The sequence below is a fragment of the Schistocerca serialis genome, chromosome 10, assembly GCF_023864345.2.
Source record: "Schistocerca serialis cubense isolate TAMUIC-IGC-003099 chromosome 10, iqSchSeri2.2, whole genome shotgun sequence".
Lineage (NCBI taxonomy): Eukaryota > Metazoa > Arthropoda > Insecta > Orthoptera > Acrididae > Schistocerca > Schistocerca serialis.
In genome coordinates this window covers 238,509,510-238,519,089 of record NC_064647.1, presented here as the reverse complement: position 1 = coordinate 238,519,089, position 9,580 = coordinate 238,509,510, and the positions used below count along the sequence as shown (strand labels likewise).

Sequence of the window (9,580 nt, the reverse complement as noted above, 5' to 3'; positions counted from 1 at the left end):
ATCAGTAACTGTACCACCCTTTAGGAGGAAATCATGCATACTGTAGCCGTAGCTGCGTGGTACAGCGCGTATTAGACCACAGTCTCTGTAACGAAGTATGACTGAATAAATGGTCTCTAGCGTGAAAACCATGCATTTCCGGACATAAGCTCATTAGATGTTTTTTGTTCCGTACCTTCTCAATGATCAAAAGCTAGAGTTTGTACGCGGCGGAAAAAATTACCCTGCATAAGGGAGACCAAGTACAGAACACCTGCGTGACCCATTGTTGAGGACTGTTCGCGTGTTTGGTAGAACTGAAGGGAGACATTGAAGAAAATCAAAGGTATGCTATTACATTTGTCAACATTAGGCTTGATCACGTGCAAGAAGTATTATGGAAATTCTTCGAAAATTCAAATGGAAGTCGCTGGAGGGAACATGACGTCTAGTTCGTGAAGCATTCTTGAGAAAGTTTAGAAAACCGGCATTTGAGACAGACTGCAGAATGAACCTACTGAGATGTCAATATACGTCTCGTTTATGGTCCGAAGAGATATCTGGGCTAATACGGAAGCATGAAGACAGTCATATTTCCCTCGCACCATCTACGAGTGGAATGGGAAAGGCAATAACTAGCAGTTGCATAAGGTATGTAAGTAGGCTGTTTACGTTTTTATGTTGGTAACACCACGTAGCGCTCTGTATGAAAATCACTGACTGTGCTATGTGCAGTCTGTGGCTGGTTGGCATTCTTTAAATATTCGCTATTGTAGTGTTGGGCAGTTGGATGTGAACAGCGCATAGCGTTGCGCAGTTGGAGGTGAGCCGCCAGCAGTGGTGGATGTGGGGAGAGAGATGGCGGAGTTTTGAGAGCGGATGATCTGCACGTATGTCCGTCAGAAAGAGTAAGTTTGGATGTCATGAACTGATATACAGGGCTATTACAAATGATTGAAGCGATTTCATAAATTCACTGTAGCTCCATTCATTGACATATGGTCACGACACACTACAGATACGTAGAAAAACTCATAGTTTTGTTCGGCTGAAGCCGCACTTCAGGTTTCTGCCGCCAGAGCGCTCGAGAGTGCAGTGAGACAAAATGGCGACAGGAGCCGAGAAAGCGTATGTCGTGCTTGAAATGCACTCACATCAGTCAGTCATAACAGTGCAACGACACTTCAGGACGAAGTTCAACAAAGATCCACCAACTGCTAACTCCATTCGGCGATGGTATGCGCAGTTTAAAGCTTCTGGATGAATCTAAGGGGAAATCAACGGGTCGGTCTGCAGTGAGCGAAAAAACGGTTGAACGCGTGCGGGCAAGTTTCACGCGTAGCCCGCGGAAGTCGACGAATAAAGCAAGCAGGGAGCTAAACGTACCACAGCCGACGGTTTGGAAAATCTTACGGAAAAGGCTAAAGCAGAAGCCTTACCGTTTACAATTGCTACAAGCCCTGCCACCCGATGACAAAGTCAAACGCTTTGAATTTTCGGCGCGATTGCAACAGCTCATGGAAGAGGATGCGTTCAGTGCGAAACTTGTTTTCAGTGATGAAGCAACATTTTTTCTTAATGGTGAAGTGAACAGACACAATGTGCGAATCTGGGCGGTAGAGAATCCTCACGCATTTGTGCAGCAAATTCGCAATTCACCAAAAGTTAACGTGTTTTGTGCAATCTCACGGTTTAAAGTTTACGGCCCCTTTTTCTTCTGCGAAAAAAACTTTACAGGACACGTGTATCTGGATATGCTGGAAAATTGGCTCATGCCACAACTGGAGACCGACAGCGCCGACTTCATCTTTCAACAGGATGGTGCGCCACCGCACTTCCATCATGATGTTCGGCATTTCTTAAACAGGAAATTGGAAAACCGATGGATCGGTCGTGGTGGAGATCATGATCAGCAATTCATGTCATGGCCTCCACGCTCTCCCGACTTAACCCCATGCGATTTCTTTCTGTGGGGTTATGTGAAAGATTCAGCGTTTAAACCTCCTCTACCAAGAAATGTGCCAGAACTGCGAGCTCGCATCAACGATGCTTTCGAACTCATTGATGGGGACATGCTGCGCCGAGTGTGGGAGAAACTTGATTATCGGCTTGATGTCTGTCGAATCACTAAAAGGGCACATATCGAACATATGTGAATGCCTAAAAAAACTTTTTGAGTTTTTGTATGTGTGTGCAAAGCATTGTGAAAATATCTCAAATAATAAAGTTATTGTAGAGCTGTGAAATCGCTTCAATCATTTGTAATAACCCTGTACGGGGTGAGTCACCTAACATTACCGCTGGATATATTTCGTAAGCCACATCAAATACTGACGAATCGATTCCACAGACCGAACGTGAGGAGAGGGGCTAGTGTAATTGGTTAATACAAACCATAAAAAAATGCACGGAAGTATGTTTTTTAACACAAACCTACGTTTTTTTTAAATGGATACCCGTTAGTTTTGTTAGCACATCTGAACATATAAACAAATACGTAATCAGTGCCGTTTGTTGCATTGTAAAATGTTAATTACATCCGGAGATATTGTAACCTAAAGTTGACGCTTGAGTACCACTCCTCCGCTGTTCGATCGTGTGTATCGGAGAGCACCGAATTACATAGGGATCCAAAGGGAACGCTGATGGACCTAAGGTACAGAAGAGACTGGAACAGCACATTACGTCCACATGCTAACACCTTTTTATTGGTCTTTTTCACTGACGCACATGTGCATGACCATGAGGGGTGAGGTACACGTACACACGTGGTTTCCGTTTTCAATTACGGAGTGGAATAGAGTGTGTCCCGACATGTTAGGCCAATAGATGTTCAATGTGGTGGCCATCATTTGCTGCACACAATTGCAATCTCTGGCGTAATGAATGTCGTACACGCCGCAGTACATCTGCTGTAATGTCGCCGCAGGCTGCCACAATACGTTGTTTCATATCCTCTGGGGTTGTAGGCACATCACGGTACACATTCTCCTTTAACGTACCCCACAGAAAGAAGTCCAGAGGTGTAAGATCAGGAGAACGGGCTGGCCAATTTATGCGTCCTCCACGTCCTATGAAACGCCCGTCGAACATCCTGTCAAGGGTCAGCCTAGTGTTAATTGCGGGATGTGCAGATGCACCATTATGCTGATACCACATACGTCGACGCGTTTCCAGTGGGACATTTTCGAGCAACGTTGGCAGGTCATTCTGTAGAAACGCGATGTATGCTGCAGCTGTTTGGGTCCCCGCAATGAAGTGAGGACCAATGAGGTGGTCGCCAATGATTCCGCACCATACATTTACAGTCCACGGTCGCTGTCGCTCTACCTGTCTGAGCCAGCGAGGATTGTCCACGGACCAGTAATGCATGTTCCGTAGATTCACTGCCCCGTGGTTTGTGAAACCCGCTTCATCGGTGAACAGGTAGAACTGCAGCGCATTCTCTGTTAATGCCCATTGACAGAATTGCACTGGATGATTAAAGTCATCACCATATAATTGCTGATGTAGCTACACATGAAACGGGTGAAAGCGGTGACGATGCAGTATGCGCATGACACTACTTTGACTCAGTCCACCGGCTCTCACAATGTCCCGTGTACTCGTGTGTGGATTCATGGCAACAGCAGCTAACACACCAGCTGCACCCGCTTCTCCTGTGACGGGCCTGTTACGGACCCGTTTGCGTGCTACGACCATACCTGTTGCATACAGTTGGCGGTAGATGTTTTGCAATGTGCGGCACGTTGGATGCTCTCTGTCCGGGTACCGTTCTGCGTACACCCTGCAGGCTTCAGCTGCATTTCGTCGACACTCGCCATAGATGAGTATCATCTCCGCCTTTTCAGAGTTCGAATACACCATGGTCACAGTTCCTACAACACTACACTATCACAGACGTCTGGTAACACGGTGTACTACAGTTGGTCTGCGTGCGGAGACGAATGCAGAATAACAATAGTAGCAAGCGCTACATGCGGACACTGCGACAGCTAGACCAAACCACAACAGTGCACTACAGCCACACCCGTAAACACGGTCGTCATCGTAAACATGTCCCTGCAGATGCTGCTCGCCGACCGTGGCCCGTGTTTGTTACAACACGCAACTGAACGTCGGAGGTTTCAAGCGTCAACTTTAGATTACAATATCTCCGGATGTAATTAACATTTTACAATGCAACAAACGGCACTGATTACGTATTTGTTTATATGTTCAGATGTGCTAACAAAAATAACGGGGTTCCATTTAAAAAAACGTAGGTTTGTGTTAAAAGACATACTTCCGTGCATTTTTGTATGGTTTGTATTAACCAATTACACTAGCCCCTCTCCTCACGTTCGGTCTGTGGAATCGGTTCGTCAGTATTTGATGTGGTTTACGAAATATATCCAGCGTTAACGTTAGGTGACTCACCCTGTATATTATGACTTTTGAACACTATTAAGGTAAATACATTGTATGTTCTCTATCAAAATCTTTCATTTGCTAAGTATGCCTATCAGTAGTTAGTGCCTTCAGTAGTTAGAATCTTTTATTTAGCTGGCAGTATTGGCACTCGCTGTATTGCAGTAGTTCGAGTAATGAAGATTTTTGTGAGGTAAGTGATTCATGAAAGGCATAGGTTATTGTTAATTAGGTCCATTCTTTTGTAGAGATTATTTAAAGTCAGATTGCGTTGCGCTAAAAATATTGTGTGTCAGTTTAGTATTGATCAGAATAAGTAAAGAGAGAAATGTCTGAGTACGTTCAGTTCTGCTCAGCTGTTTGAAAATCAAATAACGTGAGAGGTTTATCAGCACAGTCATTCATAAATTTTTTTAAGGGGACGTTTCAGGTATCCTCTGCCGTGCGCCACATGATGGCTTTCACCAACTGCGACATGGTCGCGTAGACAAACAGTGATCCAATACTGTCAAATGTTATTTATTCCAGTCTTTGATCACAATATTAATTCTATAGCGATGACCGGTTTCAGTCCGTAATGACCATCCTCAGATCTGTTTTACACCATGTCCTAAAGTTATAAGGCCGTAATGGCATCGTCAAAACATATAAATATAATCAGCATAGCATCGTCATATAGATCTAAAATAAGGTGTAAAATAGGCCACATCGTCCACACAGTTGCAATAATGACTATGTGGACCATGCGGCCTATTTTACACCTCATTTTAGATCTATATGACGATGGTACGCTGATTATATTTATATGTTTTGACGATGCCATTACGGCCTTATAACTTTAGGACATGGTGCAAAACAGATCTGAGGATGGTCATTACGGACTGAAACCGGTCATCGTCTAAAGAATTTATATTGTGATCAAAGACTGGAATAAATAACACTTGACACGATAGCTTGTGGAGTATGTTGAGCGGGAAGCACGTTAGTTGCTGTTATGCCGTGTCGTGTGGTAATGTGCCCTGCCAGCGTCGCCTGTGTGCCAGTTTTCATTGCTTTCTCACTGAGTAACACATTTCAAGTAAGCTTCTTTCAAGATGCGTAGCCTCGTCAAAAACCACTTTAGCCCTGATTTGTATGTACGTTTCTCTGCCTCATCTGCCCCAAGAAACGCACTTGCTGCGGGTTAGCGTATAACTTTGAAACACTTTGCACAATAGCTGATCAAATGGATTCAGACACACAATAGTGGATATTGGTATGGTGTGTGTCCACCCTTCACGTTCATCACAGCTTGAACTTCCTTGTAGGCACTTTAAATGAGGTTTCTGAAGGTCTGTTGAGGATTGACAGCCCACTCTTGATCAGGAAAAGAAACCAGAGGAGGACACTGGTGTACAGAGTGACATCCTGATTGTGTTGCATTGTGTGTGGGATGGGACTCCGGGTTGTCCAGTCCAGTTCAGGAATGTTATTGTCTACAAACTATTGCCTCGCAGATGCATTTTTATCACAGGGTGCACTGTCCAGCCTGATATAAACTGTCACCGCCTCCCAAATGTTCCTCTGCTGTTCTCAGTACACAGCGCTGCAAAACATGGTCATATAGTTCCGCATTCAGCTTTTTGTCAAACGTGACAGGAGGATCACACTCTGATCACGAGAAACACCACCAAACTGTAACACTACCTCGTCTGTACTTCACTGTAGGCACTACACATGATGGCAAACAACGTTCTCCAGTCATTCGCAAACCCCAAACCATTCCAGCGGACAGTGTATGGGTCAGCGAGGCCGTCTTATTTGCAGGTCCTTGACGCTGTCCACCATGCTGGGATCCGACTGGCCACGGGTGCTTATCGGACCAGTCCCGTACCCAGCCTCTGTGCTGAGGCTGGCGAACCGCCACTCACCATCCGGCGGCAGCTCCTGCTGGTGCGCCAGGCTTGTAAGTTTCTTGCAGCTCCAACCTCGCCTGCTCATCATACTGTTGGTCATCCGCCTCTGGACCGCCTTTTTTCCCACCGTCCCCAGGCTACGTTGCCATTTGGGATACGTGTGCTAGAGTCCTTTGGTGTGGAGTCTGTACAACCCCAAATCCAGGGTTTTAACCGCCTGCCACCCTGGTTACTGGAGAGGCCCAGAGTGATTTTAGATTTGGTGCGGTACAGGAGAGATAGCACTCCTGCTTCCGTTTTTAATCTGGTCTTTTCTGCCGTTTTATCTGAGCACCACGACCATGTAGCTGTTTTTACGCATGGGTCTAAGCAGGGTGACTCTGTTGGTTGCTCTGTCGTCTTCCTGGATCGTGTCCTCAAGGTCAAACTGCCTCCCGAATTTACCGTCTTGGACGCAGAATTATATGCCATCTTGCAGGCAATGGAGCAGATGAGACTTTCTCCCAGTGTTAGATTTCTCCTCTGTTCAGATTCTTTGAGAGCCCTTTACTCTCTCCAGGCGTTTGTACCCAGCAGATAGAGGAACCCAGACTATACACGACGCCCTCCTCCAACTACAGTGACTGGGGAAGCAGGTGTCTTTCTGCTGGGCACCAGAGCACGCGGGAATTCTGGGGAATGAAAGGGCTGATCGAGCAGCCAAGGAGGCGTGTCGTGACCGTCAGGTCTTTCAGTGTGCTATCCCACTGCTTTCCTCACCTCGCTGTTGAGGTATAAAATCCTGTGTCGATGGGAACATGAGGGGCTAGAAGTGACCGACAACAAGCCCCGTGTGATCAAGCCCACGACTCGGCCGTGGCGTACTTTCTTCCAGTCACGTCGATGGGACGAGGTCATCCTTACTCGTCGTCGCATCGGCCACAGTCCTATGACGCACGGATTTTTACGCTGGCGAGAGGACCCTGCGATGTGTGGTGCTTGTGGCGTGGAGATCACGGTGCACCACGTTTTATTGGACTGCATTTCATTTGTTGACCAGCGGACTGCAGCGGATTTGCCGACGGATCTGCAGTCTATTTTATGCAATGCTCAAACGAATGTGGTTCGGGTTTTAAAGTTCTGTGATTTGTCCCACATTTTTAACAAGATTTTGGGGAGATATTTTTAATGTGTCAACTAGGTGGCTGGCTCACCCAAATTTTTTTGTGAGTGGTAGGCCAGTCTCTTTTCCCTGTGCTGGTCTTTTAGCTCTTTTGTGGTTTGTTTTCCCACCTTTACTTTCTCGATTGGCTATCTTGCCTCCTCATTGGTTTTAATGCATGTGAGAGTGCCTGTGCGATAGTCTTTATGTGGTCGTTTCGTATGCATGCGTGTACGACAGTTTTCGTTCTTATCCACATTCGTTTGTTTTCATTGATGTGAGGACGCTGATAACCTCGCCGTTGGGCGCCCATAAGTTCCCAAACCACACACACCTTCCAGCGGATTGTTGCAGGGTACAGCGTGAGTCGTCAGTCCAAATCACTCGCCTCCAGTCACCTACTGTCTAATGGCCTCGCTCTTTACACCACCTCAAGCGCCACACAGCATTGACTAAAGACACGTGTTGGCTATGGAGAAATCCTCCACCATTGTGTCCCATTCTCTTCAAATCCCCAAACACAATAATGGCTCTAGCTGGACTGCCAGTGGCACTCTGGAACTCACAAGGCATTCCATCTGCTGATGTCATTCGGGTTCTTTTAACCATCCTCAGCAATGCTCGATCATCCCAGTGCATCAGTAAATCAAATCCTCCTGACAATGCTAAAAAAAACTAAGCTCCGCCTGAACAGGCCACGAAGGCCCAACGGTACCGACCGGCCGCCGTGTCATCCTCAGCCCAGAGGCGTCGCTGGATGCGGATGTGGAGGGGTGTGTGGTCAGCACACCATTCTCCTGGCCGTATGTCAGTGTAAGAGACCAGAGCCGTTACTTCTCACTCAAGTAGCTCCTCAGTTTGCCTCACAAGGGCTGAGTGCACCCCGCTTGCCAACAGCACTCAACAGACCAGATGGTCACCCATCCAAGTGCTAGCCCAGCCCAACGGCGCTTAGCTTCGGTGATTTGACGGGAACCGGTGTTGCCACTGTGGCAAGGCCGTTGGCGCTCCTGACCTTGCTTTAGCTGTGGTTATTCCTCCACGTTTCCGCTTCACAAACGTATCACCAACTGTCAACAAATGCGGTTTCAGAAAGGTTGAAATGTTTGATGGTTTTGATCTCTGCTGTCATCGATTGCCCAGTCGACATTCAAAGTCACCAAATTCTGCTGACCAACCCACTCTGCTGTTCCTGCATCTCTACTGACATCGCCGGCCGGGGTGGCCGAGCGGTTCTAGGCGCTACACTCTGGAACCGCGCGACCGCTACGGTCGAAGGTTCGAATCCTGCCTCGGGTATGGGTGTGTGTGATGTCCTTAGGTTAGTTAGGTTTAAGTAGTTCTAGGGGACTGATGACCTTGCGTGCTAATAATAGTCAGGGCCAACCGGTTACGAGACTTCGTAACCGGTCACACAGCTAGTAAAATTATTGCATTTATTCATTAATATTAGTCTTTTATTTTTAATTAATCCCCCATGCAACATTAACGTACGCGGGGAGTGCTCTCTGTCAAACATTAAAGCAAATGCTCCCACTATTTATCGGTTACGCTTCTACCTCTCTTCATTTCTCAATCAGCCACGCCGGTTTCTTTTCGTCTATCTTTAAGTATAGTGTTTTATCATTTCCCCTCCCTGACAGCGATCACAGTTCAAATCTACCTGTCTGTTATTTTGTGTTTAATGTCGTACCTTACACGAACAAAAGTAAACTGCGGGCTTTTATGCACCATAGTAAATTCTGAATGTGGTATTTTGTATCAGATCTAACTAACAACATACTTACCGCAATATACAGGGTGTTTCTACATACATACCTTACCTTACGGTGCATGGCGAAGTGTACCCAGTATTTCTAACAGCCATTTTCTTTCCTGTTCCAATCGCAAGGCTGTTTATAAGGCTCCAAACGATACTAGTTTCTCTTATCTTCGACGTCCTTTCTCGAAGTGTACGTGGCAGTAGTAGAATCGTTCTCCAGTCAGCTTGAAATGCTGACTATCTAAATTTTCTACATCTGCATTAATATTCCGCAAGCCACCCAACGGTGTGTGGCGGAGGGCACTTTACGTGCCACTGCCATTACCTCCCTTTTCTGTTCCAGTCGCGTATGGTTCGCGGGAAGAACGACATCCGTGAAAAGCCGCATGGAAC

The 9,580-nt window shown here is 46.4% G+C and overlaps 1 pseudogene; it reads right to left on the bottom strand.

Annotated features, from left to right (window-relative positions):
* Window positions 1-8,313: 8,313 nt before the first annotated feature.
* On the bottom strand, window positions 8,314-8,431 carry LOC126425408 (5S ribosomal RNA; annotated as a pseudogene).
* Between the last annotated feature and the right edge of the window lie 1,149 nt (window positions 8,432-9,580).